The following is a 20,621-nucleotide window of genomic DNA, read 5'->3' as shown; positions in this document are numbered from 1 at the left end:
TGTGGGTTTCTTGCAGGAAGCACACCGCATATTTCCCCTCCCGCAGGAGCGAAAAATTGTCAAATCTACGGCGTGCCCCTCTGCCGCCGTTGATGTTGAGGCTGGCTATGGTTATCTTCATGGCAAAAGCATAGTGCAACCTCTACCTTAACCTATTGTGGGGGAGGGAGCGGAGTCTTTTGTTGAACTCCGCTCCCTCCGCAGCCCAGCGAGGAGTCCCTCGAGCTCGCGCAGCTCAAGGTGTTGCGCCTTTGTCAGGGGCCCGCCCGCGGCCAAGGTTTTGACGGCGGCGCGAACGGACGCCTTGATCAGCTCTGGCTCGGACCATTTTTCCAGGGCCAGTCGGGCTTGGTCGCAGTGACCCCGGCTCTGGGCCAAAAAGTCCCGGAGTTCCTTTGCAGGAATGAGGATGGTCTCGGCGGCGGCCGCGAGCAGATCCACCGCCTCGCTGGCGGTGGTCTCTAGGTCTTCACCCGCGTCCCCCACCGAGGCCCCGTCCTCCTCCGGGAGGTGGCCGCCAGCAACCAGCCCATCGACCGCACAAGGTACGGCAAATGAACCGGCCGCTCCAACCGGCCCTGGCACTGCCCCGATCCCACCCCCAGGATCGTCGGCAGAGGAGTCCCCACTGGGCTCTTTTAAAAATGGTGCTGGGTCGGGAAATGACAGCGGAAGGGGTTCCCCCTCCGCCCCAGGAACCGGGGAACAAGGAGAGACCCGGCCATGGGAAATCCCCAGGCTCCCCAAGTGCACCAGCTCCAAAGTAAGGGGCGAGGGTGGGTGTTCCTCCCCCTCCCCGCTGCCACCCCCCGGCCCAGCATCTACAGTTTCATTAAAAACAGTAAATTGTGTTTCTGCCGGGTCGAGCGTCTCCCGGGGGAAGTTGGGTATTGGCTGGGCGGGCTCAGGTTCTGCCTTTTCGGCCTCGCCCGCCTCAGTCCCCGGGACGCCCGGCCCGGCGGCTACGCATTCCTCCGCGGTCCCCACGCCCCCCACGACAGGCAGATCTTCCACTCCATCCCCGGGAGGCAGAGGCTGGGCAGCCTCAACTGTTTCACCCTCCCCGGGGACAGACTCCTCCCGCCTACGGCGCTGCTTGGGGGCGCTGGTTGGGGACGCGGGACACGCGGCGGGCACCAACTCCTCCACGGAGGGATGTTGTTCCCCCTTCGTCTCATCGGAGCCGTGCCTCCTTTTGTTCCTGGGGGCGCGCGGAGTCAGGGAGACCTCCATGTCTGCCGAGGCCTCCCGCTCCGCCCCCCCCTTTTCCTTTTCTTGCCCGCGCCCGGGCCCCTCTGTGGTGTTGTTCAAGGGCTCGGGCACGGGCTCGGGGCACCCCGCGCTCGCCGGTGGCTGGGTTGGGCTGAGCGCAGTGGTCAATCTTTCTGGCGCACTGAGGGGACCCACCTCTAGATGTTTCTTCTTGTTCCGCGCCTTCTTTCCGCTCGGACGCTCTCCCTCCCCCCCGCCGGAGGCCCTGAAAACAAAGGCCTCCGACGATGCCCGCGCACCTACGGCTCCCGGCACGCGGACGCAACTAGGGGGAGGGGTGGCGGCGGCGCCAGCCTTGGCCGCCTTCGGTGGTTTGGCGGCCTTGGAGGCGGGGCAGTTCTTGCGAACGTGCCCCACCTCTCTGCAGGCATGGCACCGCACGCCGTCCGACGTCCAGAAGACGCGGTAAACAGTCCCCTCGTGCACCACATTAAAAGACCCCTCCGTCGTCTCCTCCCGCGCCAGCCGGACAAAGAGCTGGCGGCGGAAGGAGAACACGTGGCGCAGGCTGCTCTCCCTGAGGCCGAGCGGTATGGGGTTGATCCCCGACCTTACCTCCCCCAGTTGGTGTAGGTGAGGGAGGAGGAGCCCAGCGGGAACAAAGGGCGGGACGTTCGATATGATGACCCTCTGCGCGGTGGCCTCGAGAGGGTCCACCGGCAGGAACGTCCCGCCCACCGTGAGCCCCTTTTCGAGGGCCAGGGACACCGCCCGCTCCGACCCCAGGAAGAAAACAGCCTTCCCAGACATCTTGGAGGCTGCGACAATGGCCGAGGGGCCGACTACCCCAGCCATCGCCCGCACGCACTCCTCAATGCTCATTGTGGGGTGAGTGTAGCTCTTGACCCCGTGTTTCCTGGTTATAAGTCTGAAAGGTGGCAGGGCAGCGGGTGGCGCAGGAGGTGCCGTGGAAGCGGTTGCCACCTGCGCATACGTCTTCGCTGGCCCTGCCACCGGCGTGGATGGGGTCGCCATCACAGGGTCCCTTTAAGGGCTACACCCACCCCAAAGTCACAGGCCTTAATGGTCTTGATTGGCCTCGTTTGGTTTGACTGAGCAGAGGAGCTCTTAATGAGGCACCTCTCCCCTAATTGGTAATTGGGGAGGGGCCTTGCTCCCTCTGCTCAGTTGTCTTAATTGGTTTTTTTTTTTTTTTTTTAAATTAGGAAGAAAGGGCTCTCAGAGAGAGAGGGGAGAAACAGAGAGTAACGGAGAAAGAGAGAGGGGGGTGGGAAGGGGGGGGGGGTGGGGTGGGAAGGGGGGGGTGGGGTGGGAAGGGGGGGGGCTGCGAGGGCAGGTCTCCCCTCGCAGCTGTGGGTGGGTGCACTCCCCAGATGGCAAAACACACAAGCACAGTCTTTGGGTTGGTCTTCAGGTGGGGGGAGAAGACGTCTTCACCTGGGGTAGCTAGAGCCACCAGGCACACACTCCTAACGATGTTAATTGGTGATTTAAAGAAACTTCAGCCTGGTAGCTCCAGCTATCCCAGGCTAGGCAAATGTGGGGGGGTGGGGGGGGTTCCAATTGTGGGGGGGGGGCCTAGTTGTAAGCACGGCCCCCACGCACACTTCCACACACACACACACCCCCCGCGATGTTCCGGCCCTCAGTGGTCTTCTTTCCTCCCCCCACCGATACAACAAAGTCTTTTTGGAAATGCACCCACACCCACCTGTATATAAATGTAGAGTCTCCCTCCTTCCACACTGGTTTGTTGTTGGTTTTTCCCCCTCTCTCCAACTCCTTGCAGAAATGGTAAAGTTGTACAAAGTTTTCTGTTCTCCTCCTCTGGGTAAAAGTTGGTGGTGAAGCCCCTTCCCTCCTTCTCTTCCTGGGCTGGTCTCAGGGCTCTCCAGGCAGGAGCTCAAGTTGCTAGCTGCTTCTCTCACTGCTCACAGCTCCAACTGAGCAGGACACGCCTCCACTGCTCTACCATTGGTTCCTTGTGCATGAAACTCTTTTGAGTTTACCTGTAGAAGATGTAGAGTCTCCCTCCTTCCACACTGGATGTTGTTGGTTTTTCCCCCTCTCTCCAACTCTTTGCAGAATGGTAAAAAGATGTTAAAAGTTTTCTGTTCTCCTCCTCTCCCTCTGGGTAAAAGTTGGTGGTGAAGCCCCTTCCCTCCTTCTTTTCCTGGGCTGGTCTCAGGGCTCTCCAGGCAGGAGCTCAAGTTGCTAGCTGCTTCTCTCACTGCTCACAGCTCCAACTGAGCAGGACACGCCTCCACTGCTCCACGATTGGTTCCTTGTGCATGAATCCCAAAAGGTTAATTTGCAGGTGCAGCAGGTAATCATGAAGGCGAATGGAATGTTGGCTTTCATTGCGAGAGGGATAGAGTACAAAAACAGGGAGGTCCTGCTGCAACTCTATAGGGTATTGGTAAGACCGCACCTGGAGTACTGCGTGCAGTTTTGGTCACCTTACTTAAGGAAGGATATACTAGCTTTGGAAGGGGTACAGAGACGATTCACTAGGCTGATTCCGGAAATGAGTAGGTTACCTTATGATGATAGATTGAGTAGACTGGGTCTTTACTCGTTGGAGTTCAGAAGGATGAGGGGTGACCTTATAGAAACATTTAAAATCATGAAAGGGATAGACAAGATAGAGGCAAATAGGTTGTTTCCACTGGTAGGGGAGACTAGAACTAGGGGGCACAGCCTCAATATACGGAGGAGCCAATTTAAAACTGAGTTGAGAAGGAATTTCTTCTCCCAGAGGGTTGTGAATCTGTGGAATTCTCTGCCCAAGGAAGCAGTTGAGGCTAGAAACATAGAAAATGGGTGCAGGAGTAGGCCATTCAGTCCTTCTAGCCTGCACCGCCATTCAATGAGTTCATGGCTGAACATGCAACTTCAGTATCCCCTTCCTGCTTTCTCGCCATACCCCTTGCTCCCCCGAGTAGTAAGGACTCCATCTAACTCCCTTTTGAATATATTTAGTGAATTGGCCTCAACTACTTTCTGTGGTAGAGAATTCCACAGGTTCACCACTCTTTGAGTGAAGAAGTTTCTCCTCAGCTCGGTCCTAAATGGCTTACACCTTATCCTTAGACTGTGACCCCTGGTTCTGGACTTCCCCAACATTGGGAACATTCTTCCTGCATCTAACCTGTCTAAACCCGTCAGAATTTTAAACGTTTCTATGAGGTCCCCTCTCATTCTTCTGAACTCCAGTGAATACAAGCCCAGTTGATCCAGTCTTTCTTGATAGGTCAGTCCCACCATCCCGGGAATCAGTCTGGTGAATCTACGCTGCACTCCCTCAACAGCAAGAATGTCCTTCCTCAAGTTAGGAGACCAAAACTGTACACAATACTCCAGGTGTGGCCTCACCAAGGCCCTGTACAACTGTAGCAACACCTCCCTGCCCCTGTACTCAAATCCCCTCGCTATGAAGGCCAACATGCCATTTGCTTTCTTAACCGCCTGCTGTACCTGCATGCCAACCTTCAATGACTGATGTACCATGACACCCATGTCTCGTTACACCTCCCCTTTTCCTAATCTTTCACCATTCAGATAATAGTCTGTCTCTCTGTTTTTACCACCAAAGTGGATAACCTCACATTTATCCACATTATACTTCATCTGCCATGCATTTGCCCACTCACCTAACCTATCCAAGTCACTCTGCAGCCTCATAGCATCCTCCTCGCAGCTCACACTGCCACCCAACTTAGTGTCATCCACAAATTTGGAGATACTACATTTAATTCCCTCATCTAAATCATTAATATACAATGTAAACAGCTGTGGTCCCAGCACAGAACCTTGCGGTACCCCACTAGTCACAGCCTGCCATTCTGAAAAGTACCCATTTACTCCCACTCTTTGCTTCCTGTCTGACAACCAGTTCTCAATCCACATCAGCACACTACCCCCAATCCCATGTCCTTTAACTTTGCACATTAATCTCTTGTGTGGGACCTTGTCGAAAGCCTTCTGAAAGTCCAAATATACCACATCAACTGGTTCTCCCTTGTCCACTTTACTGGAAACATCCTCAAAAAATTCCAGAAGATTTGTCAAGCATGATTTCCCTTTCACAAATTCATGCTGACTTGGACCTATCATGTCACCTTTTTCCAAATGCGCTGCTATGACATCCTTAATAATTGATTCCATCATTTTACCCACTACTGAGGTCAGGCTGACCGGTCTATAATTCCCTGTTTTCTCTCTCCCTCCTTTTTTAAAAAGTGGGGTTACATTGGCTACCTTCCACTCGATAGGAACTGACCCAGAGTCAATGGAATGTTGGAAAATGACTGTCAATGCATCCGCTATTTCCAAGGCCACCTCCTTAAGTACTCTGGGATGCAGTCCATTAGGCCCTGGGGATTTATCGGCCTTCAATCCCATCAATTTCCCCAACACAATTTCCCGACTAATAAAGATTTCCCTCAGTTCCTCCTCCTTACTAGACCCTCTGACCCCTTTTATATCCGGAAGGTTGTTTGTGTCCTCCTTAGTGAATACTGAACCAAAGTACTTGTTCAATTGGTCTGTCATTTCTTTGTTCCCCGTTATGACTTCCCCTGATTCTAACTGCAGGGGACCTACATTTGTCTTTACTAACCTTTTTCTCTTTACATATCGATAGAAACTTTTGCAATCCGCCTTAATGTTCCCTGCAAGCTTCTTCTCGTACTCCATTTTCCCTGCCCTAATCAAACCCTTTGTCCTCCTCTGCTGAGTTCTAAATTTCTCCCAGTTCCCGGGTTCGCTGCTATTTCTGGCCAATTGAATGTGTTCAAGTCACAGATAGATAGATTTTTAACCAATAAGGGAATTAAGGGTTACGGGGAGAGGGCGGGTAAGTGGAGCTGAGTCCACGGCCAGATCATCCATGATCTTATTGAATGGCGGAGCAGGCTCGAGGGGCTAGATGGCCTACTCCTGTTCCTAATTCTTGTGTTCTTCTGTTCTTATAATGGGCCCTGGGATATGCAGCACAATCATATAATATTTAAAGAGAATGTGCAGTCTGCTAAGTTGTTACGTAATACTAAATGTTATAAGGCAGGTAAGTGCATACTTAATTTTATGCACCCTTGTTATCATGTTTAATGCTTTACATGATAAGCATGTAACAGATATTTCATGCAGATCTTCCACTAATGTGACAGCATTTATTTCTGCTCCAGTTAAGTCACAAATTGGAGATATTAGCCACAACCCATCATCCTCATTTAGGATAGTAAAATAAATTAATTCTTATCACCATCCTTCCCCCTGTGAAGGCAACGAATCCTTCCATGGGCAGAGTTCTCCCTCCAGTGCCTTGTCCAAGTGATTATTATTCATAAGTGAGCTTGTCAGTGAGTATCGGCAGATTATTATGAAAAAGAAAGCTGCGAACTGCAGGAAGATATCAATGTATTGGTCAGGTGGGCAGAACAGTGGCAAATGGAATTCAATCCGGATAAGTGTGAGGTAACGCATTTGGGGAGATTTAACAAGGCAAGGGAATACACATTAAATGGTAAGACACTGAAAAGTGTAGTGAAACAAAGGGACCTTGGAGTGCAGGTCCACAGATTCCTGAAGATAGCAGGCCAGGTAGATAAGGTGGTTAAGAAGGCATATGGAATACTCGCTTTTAGAAATCAGGCATGGAACACAAGAGAAAGGAGGTTATGCTTGAACTGTATAAAAGACTGGTTAGGCTGCAGCTGGAGTACTGTGTGCAGTTCTGGTCACCACATTACAGGAAAGATGTGATTGCACTGGAAAGGGTGCAGAGGAGATTTACAAGAATGTTGCCTGCCTGCAAAATTTTGGCTATGAGGAAAGATTAGAGATACTCAGTGTATTTTCTTTGGAACAGAGGAGGCTAAGGGGAGACCTGATTGAGGTGTATAAAATTATGAGGGGCCTGGATAGAGTGGATAGGAAGGACCTGTTTCGCTTGACAGAGGGGTCAACAACCAGGGGGCCATAGATTTAAAGTAATTGGGTGGAGGTTTAGAGGAGATATGAGGGGAAATTTCTTCACCCAGAGGGTGGTGAGGGTCTGGAACTCACTGCCTGAAAAGGTGGTAGAGGCAGAAACCCTCACCACATTTAAAAGATACTTGGATATGCACTTAAAGTGCCGTAACCTACAGGGCTATGGACTAAGAGCTGGAAAGTGGGATTAGGCTGGATAGCTCTTGGTTGGCCTGCACGGACGCGTTGGGACAAAATGGCTCCTTCCATGCTGTAAATTTCTATGATTCTACAATTAGGGGGAAGCCTAAAGACACATTCATTGCCTTAAATTGGTGATTTATGGGGAACTGTTATTTATAAATATTTCATTGTATAATATTTGGCATTATACAACAATCTAGGACCACACACTTTCCCTATAATCTTTGTCTACACATTAACTACCACATCATTAAATAAGTTTTAAATTGTCTACATAAAGGCATGTTTTAATATTAATTTTAAGTATATACATCTAGTATAGTGCACTTCAGTTTGGAGGTGCCTTAAGGAACTTTGGGGTAGAAATTGCCCTCTGCCCGAAACGGGGTGCACCCTCCGTTTTTTAAAGTTTTTCTCCGTCGCAACCCATGTGACGGGGACGGCGTTGATATTCGGCACTTTTACATTTTTTTTCGGCTCGGGGTAGAAATGTGGCAGCTGCGGGGCAGCGGATCCACTGCCCCGACCAGTAATCAGCGTCAGCACGTCACAACGTCTCTCCCCTTCAGTTAAAGAGGGCCACTGCAAACTCTGCAGCCAATTCAGTGGCAAACACTGGGCCACTAGGGCGGGTTTTGGCTGGGCTAATGGCCTGGCACCCAAGAGGGGGTGCCAAGCTGTCTGTTGGTGGCCCGGCCGAACCCAGGGGCATAATTATTGGGCTGACCTGGTAGTCGGCCGACAAAAAGAAATAACATGGCGGCCGCAGCAGTGCACCCTCCCCTTTAAGGGCGGCCGGGCCGCCGTGCCACAGAGAGTGCACAGACACAAAAAGTTGTCGAGGGCGCCAATCGGTGGCGGCACCACTCCCGCGGGGCAATACCGGTAAAGGGGCCAATTCCTGAGTGGCAATTCCACGAGTGGGTCCCCGCTGGTCAATAACGGGTCGGCGCATGCATGCCACGGTGATTTACAAAATGGCGGCCCCTCCACAGATAGTCAGCAGCCATTCTGCGCCACCCCGTGACCGCAGCTTTCAGGCGGACAGAGGCCTTATTGGGAGGGGCAATTGCGGCCCATTTGTCTTTGCTCTGCAAATGTTGATGAAATCTCTTCTCTACCTGGCAAACATAGTGTGAATAAAAACTGACTATGATGATTCAAATTAGCACATAAATTAACCTTTTGAATAATTAATTATATTTTCCTTCACATACTTTAAAAGTCGAATTAAAGATATCTACAGACCCGAGTATTTTTCTTTATATAAACTAATATAAACTAAAGCTATTAATGTTGATACATTTTCTAATGAAGTTCACAAATCATGCTGAAGTCCTCAAACAATTAAAAAAAACCTTTTTCATTATTCTAACTGCCATTGCGATTTGACTTCAGGCTAAACATTGTTATTTCGGCTCACCTGGCTTCAATAATCACCTTGCTTTAATAAAACCTCACCATCAGTATTCAAATTAAAAATCCAGAGCCGGTTTCATCGTCAGCACCAGATTTAAACAGTGGAAAGATGAATTGTTAACCTTAACATCCTTTTTTTGCAAATATTTTATTTTAATAGTGAGTGCTGATGCTATAATTGGGAAAACTAGTTGGGAGAAATTATTGTGTTGAACATTTGTAGAGAGGAAAACTAATGTCTGTAAATACCATGTGCTAGAAAGCAGTAACTGTAATGGAAATTTATTTCAGGGATTCCCTATTGTGACAGCATCTTAGTTACTGACAAAAGAACAATTTACGGTGTAAATGAAGTGTGTAATGCAGAGATCAGAAAAATCTGAATTGTGGGATGTTTAATTTCAGGGCTAGTTATCCAGGTTGAAACCTCTTAATAATCCACAACACAAGTAAATAAGAGTATGTCATGAAAAAACCTTAAAGTGGCAGATGAAAAATACTCTAGAATCAGATAAAATGGTCTGGTGAATATGTGCTTTATAAACATGGCTGTAAAACGTGAATCTGAAAACTATAGACAACTTAATCTGGCATCTCGAAGGGAGAAATTGAGTACAGAATACTGGAAGCTATCAATGCTCCCCATAAGATCATAAAAGCCATAGGCAGTGGAAAGCATAGATCTAAAAGCAATTGGTCCTGCACCATTAGTCTACTGGAATTCTTTGAGGAGGTAACAAGCTAGTGGATGAAGACTATCCCGTGGATATAATTTATTTGTTTTCGGAAAGCATTATATTAAGTTCCACATGTAAGACTTTTAGAAGGTTAATGGAATGAATTAAGGCTTATGAAATGACTTTCCAATATATATTCTTTCCCTGAAGCAAAGTAAAAGGCAAGAATTAAGTTTTAGTTAGAACCTAATTCATATGGGCAGAGATTCCTAATTTCTTAATGCGGTTTCTGCATTTTTTTCTGCAAATGATCATTCACAGAACTTTTGTTGAAGGAAACACCATTTCCAGAAAATTGCAGAAAAACAGATCTGTAAGTCATTATAACTAATTTGCAACAAGCCCCTGGGAGGCAATAGGCACTTAGATCTACCAATAACTCTCATTGGCTGCGATATTACTGAACTACTGGATTTGCCATTATCCCAGTTTGTACAAATTAAACAGCATTGTGTTGGCATGCAGTGCCTGCTCATTCATCTAAGGGAGATAATTTCCTATTTCTACAATCTGCAAGGGTCTTGACCAATGGTTGTCTATAATTGCATATGCTAGAATGCTTGATGTTCGCATCTGTACAAAACAAGCAAGCAATATGTTGGCATCCAAGAACTGTTACTCGTCTAGTGGGGAGGGCTCCTTTCGACATTCACACACCATTTTATTAAGATCAAGGAGATAATTTGAACCATATAAAAGGTGGTCTCCTGATATAATCATTCTATGTGCATTTTTCATATTGCTGCTGAAGTTTTTTAATCCATTTGGAGAAACTTGTGATTTATAACAGTGACCTCAAATATACTACACAAAGTAAATTATCTCACGAAATTTAACTCAGACTATCAGCTTGAGGGTATTTTGAAGATGCAGTATCATCAGGACCCTTTTCAAGATTTAAAAAAATGACAAAATGTTATGATCAACATTAAAATGCTTTTTATTTTCTTCCATTCATTACTGTTGACCTTTGCACAATGTTATCAATTTGAATGAGTGCCAGGCAGCTGAATTGACATCAATAGTGATGGTCATGTAACTACGTGTTAATTTAGCTCTATTACACCTTGGGCAGGTCACATCGTACGCATGCCCGACACGAGACTCCCAAAGCAAGTGCTCTACTTGAAACTCCTACATGGCAAGCGAGCCCCAGGTGGGCAGAAGAAACGTTTCAAGGACACCCTCAAAGCCTCATAGATAAAGGGCAACATCCCTCCTGGCACCTGGGAATCCCTGGCCCAAGACCGCCCTAAGTGAAGGAAGAGCATCCGGGAGGGCGTTGAGCACCTCGCGTCTCATTGCCGAGAGCATGCAGAAGCCAAGCGCAGACAGCGGAATGAGCGTGCGGCAAACCAGACTCCCCACTGACCCTTTCCTCCAATGGCTGTCTGCCCCGCCTGTGACAGAGACTGTAATTCCCATATTGGACTGTACAGTCACCTGAGAACTCACTTTGAGAGCGGAAGCAAGTCTTCCTCGATTTCGAGGGACTGCCTATGAATGGATGAATGATTACTCCTCAAGCATAATAACGTTTCCAGCCCTGTACCTTGAACATGTCATCAGTACTCACTGCTTAAACTCAAATATTCAAGGAATTGTCAGGAAAGTAAGGGTTGTAGATTTAGTCAAATTTATTTTTATAACAATTGATTTTAAAAGATGTTCTGCGGGTGAATATTTCCCTTAAAGTATGCTCACAATCATTTATTTTGGAAGCAGGTTCACAACCTATTTTATTCCAAAGTGGCTGGTCAAAATCACAAGAAATTCTAAGTTCCACAGGTCCAATAGAATGTACTAAAGACGCTTCTTCTTTCAATATATTTTCCTATATCCACCTCTCATGTCCAAACTATTTTCTTGGTCAGGACACATTCACAGAGCTTATCAATGCCACTATTCCAGGAGATGGAATGCGGGGATACAGGCAATTGTCTACTTTCTCCCACAAATGACCTAATCTAGACTGATGGCATTTTTCTATTTATTCAAGTTACAAGTCCAAATGCCTGTTAAGACTCAGATATAGATCTCAGTTAGTAGAGCCCAAAAGTGTAGCATTTAGTACCAAATCAGCCCAGCTGCTCTGGAATTGATCAATGAATCATTCTAGTTTGTATTATAAAGCTGGCTACAATGTTCAAGGCTTTCCAGCATATGTTGCCCAAGATGTTTATGAAAAGTTATACTCACAATTATAAAAATAGCACCAACACTGGCTTGTTACAAAGTCGAACACGTTATACTGGAACAAATTTTGCTTGTTTGAATTGGAGGAAACTGATCCCTTTTTCTCCAAAATTTTCTCCCATTTTGTTGTCTCCTCTCCTGTAGGCAGCATCTTAAACTGGGATAGAGTTCCACATCACCCGTAATCCTTGTCATGCACGCATCTATCTTCTTTATATGTGAAGATAGAAAGTGCAAAGTAGTCGGTTAGTCACTTGACAAGCTAATTCCAGTCCTGTTCTCACTTCACACCCACATGCATGAATTTTGCAGCAGAGCTCACTGAATAGCAATCAAGACCGGGAAACCCTGACTGACCCCTTCGCCCACACCTTCCTTCCCCCGCCGCCCCCTCCGCAGCTGCAGGAAGCTGAAGCAACTACAGTGCTCCTATTGCCACCCTGACTTAGGTGAACTTACTCTGCGCAGACTAAAGTCAAACCTGAGGCTTTCCCGGTGTGTAAGAGTCAGTAACAGACCATATGATTCTTTATCTACTTATCCATAAAGATATCCCCGAGTGGCACCATTTTAATATATTAATCCATAGCATCCAGAGGTATGGCCTCAGGCAAGATTAAGGGTCGTCGACCTGAAACATTAACTCTGTTTTTCTCTCTGCAGATGCTGCCTGATCCACTGAGATTTCCAGCATTTTCTGTTTTTATTTCAGGTTCCAGCTTCCACAGTATTTTTGCTATTGTATTAACTTAAAGGGAAATGTTAGCCATCTTTACTACAATCTACCGCAGATAATTGTAATGATGATACAAGAATGGAATATAGGAAACAAAAGGCAATAAAATTTCATGTATGTACTGTAAGCACACAATTCAGTGCTGCCTTCTTGTACAGCTCTCTTATTCTTTGCCTGCTTTAAACACTTGGAACAGCAGAAGATCTTAATATTACATTATTGATGTCATCTTGTGCAGCCCACAGAATGATAGCGATTAGGATTAGTAGATTTGAGTGCGCACTAGGTCCGTGCAGCAGAGCTGGTCTCCAGTCGTCTTGGTTAATCCTTGCCACTGGACTAAGAACAAGCTCTGTCAAGCCCGTGTGATGGCTGGTGTGCAACGGCCACCACACGTTAAAAATTCCATGCACAGGCATCTTCCACCCTTCAACATATAGTTCAGGACCTGGAATATTAGGTCCTTCATTCAACTCACCTGTGAACTCATCCCTTTTTGGCGTGGAAGCAAGTCATCCTCGATTGGAGAGACCGCCTAAGAAGAAGGGTTTAGGACTCTTACACCCTTTCAGAGGTTACATTGGCCCAGAATGTGCTGGAATGGGGCATCTACCAGTGAGTACCAGGAGTTGGATTTGTTTCCTTACTCTTCATCTCCAATTAGTTTTGCGCTGTAAATTGCTGGAAGTGCGAGTTGATAAAGGTCAATGCAGCATCTGGGACTTTGCTAAATAATGGGTCCAATCGTCTATCTCTGTAATATATTTGCTTCAAGGGTTCTTTGCTTACGAATTCATAGCAATACATTGCTATTAAGAACTAGTTGGTTTATTAACAATGGTTTAAAGACCACACTACACATTACCAGTTCATCCATTAGGCTCACAACTGCATACTATTGGGTTCCTAACACAGATGAGGTTAAAGTAACAGTGACCTCAGTCTTTATTAAGACACTCCAGAGTGGGGAACAGGCTTATATACAGTGCTCCCAGGGGATGCTGGGATCCCTTCGGACTTCAGGGGATGCGCTCACTGGTGGCGGAACATGGGAATGCATGCTTTACAGATATATAACATCACTCTTCCCCCACAAAGTCAAAGTGAAAACTATTTTCAAGGTGAGGCGGTCGGGAACCTTTCTTTCCCTGGTGGACCACCTCGGTACAATTGTTTGTTCTGGTGTGTTGGCTGTGCCTTCGCTGGGCTGGCACGTTGTTGGCCCTGCAGAGCTGCTGGGTGAGCTTGGCCTTGCTGGGCTGTTGGGCATGATGGGTTCGATTTCCTGGTCCGGGGTGGTGTCTTTGATCCTTTGGGTATGTGTTGTGAGCTCAAAAAAGGTGGTGCCTGCTGTGGGTTGTTCAGGGCAGTCTGTGAACCGCAGCCTCGTTTGGTCCAGGTGCTTTCTGCAAATTTGTCCATTGTCTAGTTTGACTACAAAAACCCTACTCGCTTATTTAGCTATCACCGTGCCCGCGATCCACTTGGGACCATGTCCATAGTTTAGCACATACACAGGGTCATTCAAATCAATTTCCGTGACAGTGGCGCGACCATCATTTACATTTTGTTGCTGCCGCCTGCTCTCTACCTGATCATGCAGGTTGGGGTGAACCAGCGAGAGTCTGGTTTTAAGTGTCCTTTTTATAAGTAGCTCAGCCGGGGGCACCCCTGTGAGCGAGTGGGATCTCATGCGGTAGCTGAGCAGCACTCGGGACAGGCGGGTTTGGAGTGAGCCTTCTGTGACTCGTTTAAGGCTCTGTTTGATTGTTTGTACTGCCCATTCTGCCTGCCCATTAGAGGCTGGTTTAAACGGGACCGAGGTGGCATGTTTGATCCCATTGCGGGTCATGAATTTTTTTAATTCGGCACTGGTGAAACATGGCCCGTTGTCACTGACCAGTATGTCAGGCAGGCCGTGGGTGGCAAACATGGCCCTCAGGCTTTCAATGGTGGCGGTGGCGGTGCTTCCCGACATTATTTCACATTCAATCCATTTTGAAAAGCATCCACCACCACCAGGAACATTTTACCGAGAAACGGGCCTGCATAGTCAGCATGGATCCAACCATGGTCTAGAGGGCCAGGACCACAAACTTAGTGGTGCCTCTCTGGGCGCGTTGATCATCTGAGCACACACGCTGCATTGCCATACACAAGACTCTAAGTCAGAGTTGATACCGGGCCACACAGGAGGGATCTGGCTATCGCTTTCATCATTACTATACCCGGGCGTGTGCTGTGGAGATCCGAGATGAACGTCTCCCTGCCCTTTTTGGGTAGCATTATGCGGTTACCCCACAACAGGCAGTCTGCCTGAATGGACAGCTCCTCCTTTCGCCGCTGGAATGGCTTGATTTGCTCTTGCATTTCAACGGGGATGCTGGCCCAGCTCACATGTAGTACACAGTTTTTTACTAGGGACAGCAGAGGATCTTGGCTGGTCCAAGTCCTAATCTGGCGAGCCGTGACAGGTGATTTATCATTTTCAAACGCTTCCATGACCATCAACAAGTCCATGGGCTGCGCCACCATCAACAAGTTTGCAGGCTGCGCCATTTCCACCCCCGTGGTGGGCAATGGTAGCCAATTGAGAGCATCCGCACAGTTCTCGGTGCCTGGCCGCACAGTTCTCGGTGCCTGGCCTCTGGCGGATGGTATAATTATATGCTGATAGCGCGAGTGCCCACCTTTGTATGCGGGCTGAGGCACTAATATATTTCCCCTTGTTTTCAGCGAACAGAGATATGAGGGTCTTGTGATCAGTTTCCAGCTAAATTTGAGGCCAAACAGGTGCTGATGCATTTTCTTTACCCCGAACACACACGCTAATGCCTCATAGGCGACAGGTTGCAACTTCCCCACAACGTTAGCTTGTTGTAATACACACCCGACTCCGTACGACCACTTGTTGAAGCATAAAATCTTTCTGGCTTTCTCAAAAGCAATTACTTGGTTTCTTCCGCATACCCAGTTCTCATCTTTACGCAATAACACATGTAGGGGCTCTAAGAGGCTGCTTAGCCCCGGTAGAAAGTTACCAAAATAATTGAGGAGTCCCAGGAACGACCGCAGCTCCGTGACGTTCTGTGGCCTGGGCGCGTTCCTGATAGTATCTGCCTTGGTGTCAGTGGGCCGAATGGCGTCCGCTGCAATCTTTCTCCCCAAAAATTCCACTTCTGTTGCCATGAAGACGCATTTCGACCTCTTCAGCCACAGCCCTATGCGATCCAGTCGCTGGAGGACCTCCTCCAGGTTTTGTAGGTGCTCGACAGTGTCCCGAACCGTGACCAATATTTCGTCCTGAAAAACCACCGTGCGTGGTACCGACTTGGGTAGGCTCTCCATGTTTCTCTGGAAGATCGCTGCAGCCGACCGAATTCCAAACGGGCATCTGTTGTAGATGAACAGTCCCTTGTGCATGTTGATGCAGGTGAGGCCCTTCGAAGACTCCTCCAGCTCCTGCGTCATGTACGCTGAAGTCAGGTCGAGCTTGGTGAATGTCTTGCCTCCTGCCAGCAACGCAAGTAGGTCGTAAGCCTTAGGTAGCGGGTATTGGTCCTGTAGCGAGAAGCGATTAATAGTTACTTTATAATCGCCGCAAATCCTGACCGTGCCATCACTTTTGAGTACTGGAACAATTGGGCTGGCCCACTCGCTGAATTCCACTGGGGAGATGATGCCCTCACATTGCAGCCTGTCCAGCTCGATTTCCACACTCTCCCTCATCATGTGAGGTACCGCTCGCACCTTGTGGTGAATGGGTCGTGCCTCTGGGACCAAGTGGATCCGCACCTTCGCCCCAGAAAAGTTTCCAATGCCTGGCTCAAAAAGGGAAGGAAATTTGTTAAGAACCTGGGTACATGAGGCCTCATCAACATGTGATAGCGCTCGGATGTCATCCCAGTTCCAGCGGATTTTGCCCAGCCAGCTCCTTCCAAGCAGTGTGGATCCATCGCCCGGGACAATCCAGAGTGGCAGTTCATGCATCGTGCACTCGTAGGTGACCTTGACCATGGCGCTGCCTAGGACAGTGATGAGCTCTTTGGTGTACGTTCTCAGTTTCATGTGGATGGGGCTCAGGGCTGGTCTGAGTGCCTTGTTGCACCACAGTCTCTCAAACAACTTTTTACTCATGATGGATTGGCTAGCGCCAGTGTCCAGTTCCATGGCTACGGGTAAGCCATTCAATTTTACATTTAGCATTATAGGTGGATATTTTGTCGAAAATGTGTGCACCCCGTGTACTTCAGCATTGCCTCCTCTCTCTGAGGCTCGAAATTGGTTTGATCCACCATGGACCGATCTTCCTCTGCCACGTGGTGGTTAGCAGGTTTCGCAGAGCTTGCAGCTCGTTGGAGGTGTCCCATTGTTCCACAGCTCTTGCAAACATACCCTTTGAAGCAGCATGAATAGGCTGAATGGAAGCCTCCACAGCGCCAATAATTGCCTTACATTCATCCTTTGTTGCAGACTCTGAGTCATCTGGGTCACCTGAGGCCTGCTGGTAGTTGCAGACTCGTGGTTTCTACCCTGTACGTTTCTGCTCGCAAAAACAGTTCCAGTTAATTTATGAATATTGCTAGCACTTGTGTGCTGAGGGATTTGTTTGGTGTTATCACTGGTGGACATAAACGCCTGTGCTGTCGCAATGGCCTTACTGACTTTAATGTCTCTACAGTCAAAAGATTTCGTAGGATGGTCTTGTGGCCAATGCCCAGTACAAAAAGTCTCTGAGCATTTGCTCCAGGTAGCCATCAAACTCACATTGTCCTGCAAGTTGCCTTAGCTCAGCGACGTAGCTCGCCACTTCCTGACCTTCAGATCGCTGGCACGTGTAGAACCGATACCTCGCCATCAGCACACTCTCCCTCGGGTTAAGATGCTCCTGAACCAGTGTACACAGCTCCTCATACGATTTATCTGTGAGTTTCACTGGAGCCAGAAGATTCTTCATGAGGCTGTAGGTCGGTGCCCCGCAGACCATGAGGAGGATCGCTCTCCTTTTTGCAGCGCTTCCTTCTCCGTCCAGCTCGTTGGCTACAAAGTGTTGGTCCAGCCATTCGACATAGGCTTCCCAGTCCTCACCCTCCGAGTACTTCTCCAGGATGCCCACAGTTTGCTGCATCTTTGCGTTGGATTCGTATATTCGTCACCAGTTATTGTGTTCCTAACACAGATGAGACTGCACACAGGGAGGTTAAAGTAACAGTCTTTATTAAGACACTCCAGAGTGAGGAACAGGCCTTAGGGGCCAGTTTATATACAGTGCTCCCAAAGGATGTGGGATCTCTTGGGACTTCAGTGGATGCGCTCCCTGGTGGTGGAACATGTGCGTGCTTGCTTTACAGGTACACAACACATTGTGGATGACCTAGACCCAACTGACTGGGGTTTTATTGAGCCTTATGATAATCACTTGACTGGCTAAGCCGCTCACAATGCAACAGCTCTACACTATTTAGGTGAGAACGTAAAATCAAGTACCCCCTTTTGACAAGGGCACTAGAACTCACAAATTACCAATTTAAACTTTAACGAAACTTAAATCAAATTAAAGTTTGGTTGCCAGGGGTGATGATACACTCCAGTCCATCCGGTGCCCACCTCTTGCGGAAGACCGCGAGCGTACCGGTGGACACCGCGTTCTTCATCTCCAGGGACATCCTGGCGCGATCATAACCGCGGAAGAGAGGCAGGCAGTCGGGCTGAACGACCCCCTCGACCGGCCGCTGCCTGGACTCATTAATGGCCACCTTGGCCATGCCCAGGAGCAGTCTTATGAGAAGGCCTTCCAACCTGACCGCTCCCCTCCGCACCGGATGCCCAAAGATCAGGAGCGTGGGACTGAAGTGCAACCAGAATTTAAGGAGCATCTCCTTCAAATATTGCGACTGACACACTCCACATAAACATGGAACACGGACTAGTCCAGACCACAGAAATTACAGGTGGCCTGGGAGGCAACAGCTCTACAACTATTTTAATTAAACTATAAATCAAGTGTCCCCTTAAAAGGGGCACTGGAACTGACAAATTAACAAATTAAATTTTGGACATTAAACAATCAAATTAAAATTTGGCTGCCGGGGGTGATGTTGCACTCCAGTCTCCGGCACCCACCTTTCGCAACAGCTCTGCAAACCTCACAGAAGCATACTCACAGGTGCATACATAACAATCTACTTAACCAAAGAAATGTAAGGATTTGAATTGTTAGTAAAGCTCTGAAGTGGCAGCTTGGACATCTGATTATTTAAAAGTAGTTTAACACCGAATTGCATGCAAGAAAATGTGTAGTGCTAAGTCTTTTTACATATGGAACATGACACATTAAAATATGAAAAAGACAGCCTCCTACCCAGGATTCAGATTATTATTGTTTTTATTTCATGAAACTCTTTTTGGAGTTCACCTGCAAAAACATAAAACATTAAACCGTGCCACCCGACCTGGGTGACACATCAGACATTTACAAGGCCCTTTTTTCCTTTTTTTTTTTGTGTTTTTCATTTTTTTGGGGGGTTTTTTTTGGGCGCTAAAATCAAATTTTTCCAGTGCCCCCTATAGAAGGGAAGGGGACACTAAAAGCACCAGCAATTAAAACAAATTAAACTTTAAAACGTAAAATCAAATTAAAATTTGGTTGCCGGGCGTGATGATGCACTCCAGTCCCTCCGGTGCCCACCTCTCGCGGAAGGCCGCGAGCGTACCGGTGGACACCGCGTGCTCCATCTCCAAGGACACCCTGGACCGGATGTAAGAGCGGAAGAGAGGCAGGCAGTCAGGTTGAACGACCCCCTCGACCGCCCGCTGCCTGGACCGGCTGATGGCACCCTTGGCCGTGCCCAGGAGCAGTCCTACGAGGAGGCCTTCGGACCTACCCGCTCCCCTCCGCACAGGGTGCCCAAAGATCAGGAGAGTGGGACTGAAGTGCAGCCAGAATTTCAGGAGCAGCCCCTTCAAATAATAAAACAGGGGCTGCAACCTTGTGCATTCCATAAAAACATGGAACACGGACTCTTCCAGACTTTATTTCATGAAATTCAGGAATTCACGAAGGTAGCTGCTGTCCACACGTGAGAGCTAAATATTTTGTAGTCGTTCAATGCTGTGTTACTTGGGTAATCAGCATGGTGATTGTTGGTTACTTACAAATTAGTGCACCCACATATTTTGAGGTGGGAGGGGATAACTCTAAATCCTGACAAGCTGAAATGAATTTAGCATTGACTTTACTCCCCGCCAGAATCCACAACAAATCAATTTAACAAATCAGTTTAATCATTTACACAAATCAGTTTAACTTGCATCCTGGTTGTGTGCTTTATGTGGTATGTGCACAACAATTATCATTTAATTGCGAACTGGTTTCAAAATGTGTCATGTATCATACATGGCCACTGTTGGTACCATATCAAGGTGTGCCACCAGAGGGCACAGCAGTGGGAGAATTGTAGATTACCTGTACAGGTGTGCCTGGCCTAGTATAAAAGGCAGGCCACCAGGTGTGATCCTCACTCTGGAGTTAACTAATAAAGGACTAAGGTCACGACAGTTCAAGTACAAAACACTGCCTCGTGGAGTCATTGTTAGAGCATCTAAGGATACAACACAATGGAAAGCCATTGGAAACAGAAATTACTCCATTAACAGTGCCCTTACACTATTAAATAGCAACCTTAACTTTCTACGGAAAGTTAAATTCACATTTATGCCGTAAATGAAACAAATTCTTGACACTCATAGGGAGGCTGACAGCAAGCTCCAGGTTTTGAGGCTAATGGCGAAGTGGTGCAAACCATCCAGCAGCCTGTGTTGATTTGAACCTCAGGGCACAGCTCTTCCGCGCCACAAGTTGCTGGACAGTTTACGCATGTGCCTTTAACTCACCATTATTGTGCTAGCAAATTCTGGCCCATCAATTCAGCTATCTCTGCAATTCACTGACCTTAAACCAGTCAAAGTCCTTCCTACATTACATCAAAAAGTACTTCATTGGCTGTAAAACGCTTTGGGATGGCTGGTGGTCGCGAAAGGTGCTATAGAAATGCAAATCATTCTTTTTTTCTTTTTCTCTGGAAAATATGGAACATTTTGTAAAAGTTATAGTAAATGTTAAA

This window comes from Pristiophorus japonicus, chromosome 14 (assembly GCF_044704955.1).
Source record: "Pristiophorus japonicus isolate sPriJap1 chromosome 14, sPriJap1.hap1, whole genome shotgun sequence".
Lineage (NCBI taxonomy): Eukaryota > Metazoa > Chordata > Chondrichthyes > Pristiophoridae > Pristiophorus > Pristiophorus japonicus.
This window is presented reverse-complemented; position numbering follows the sequence as displayed.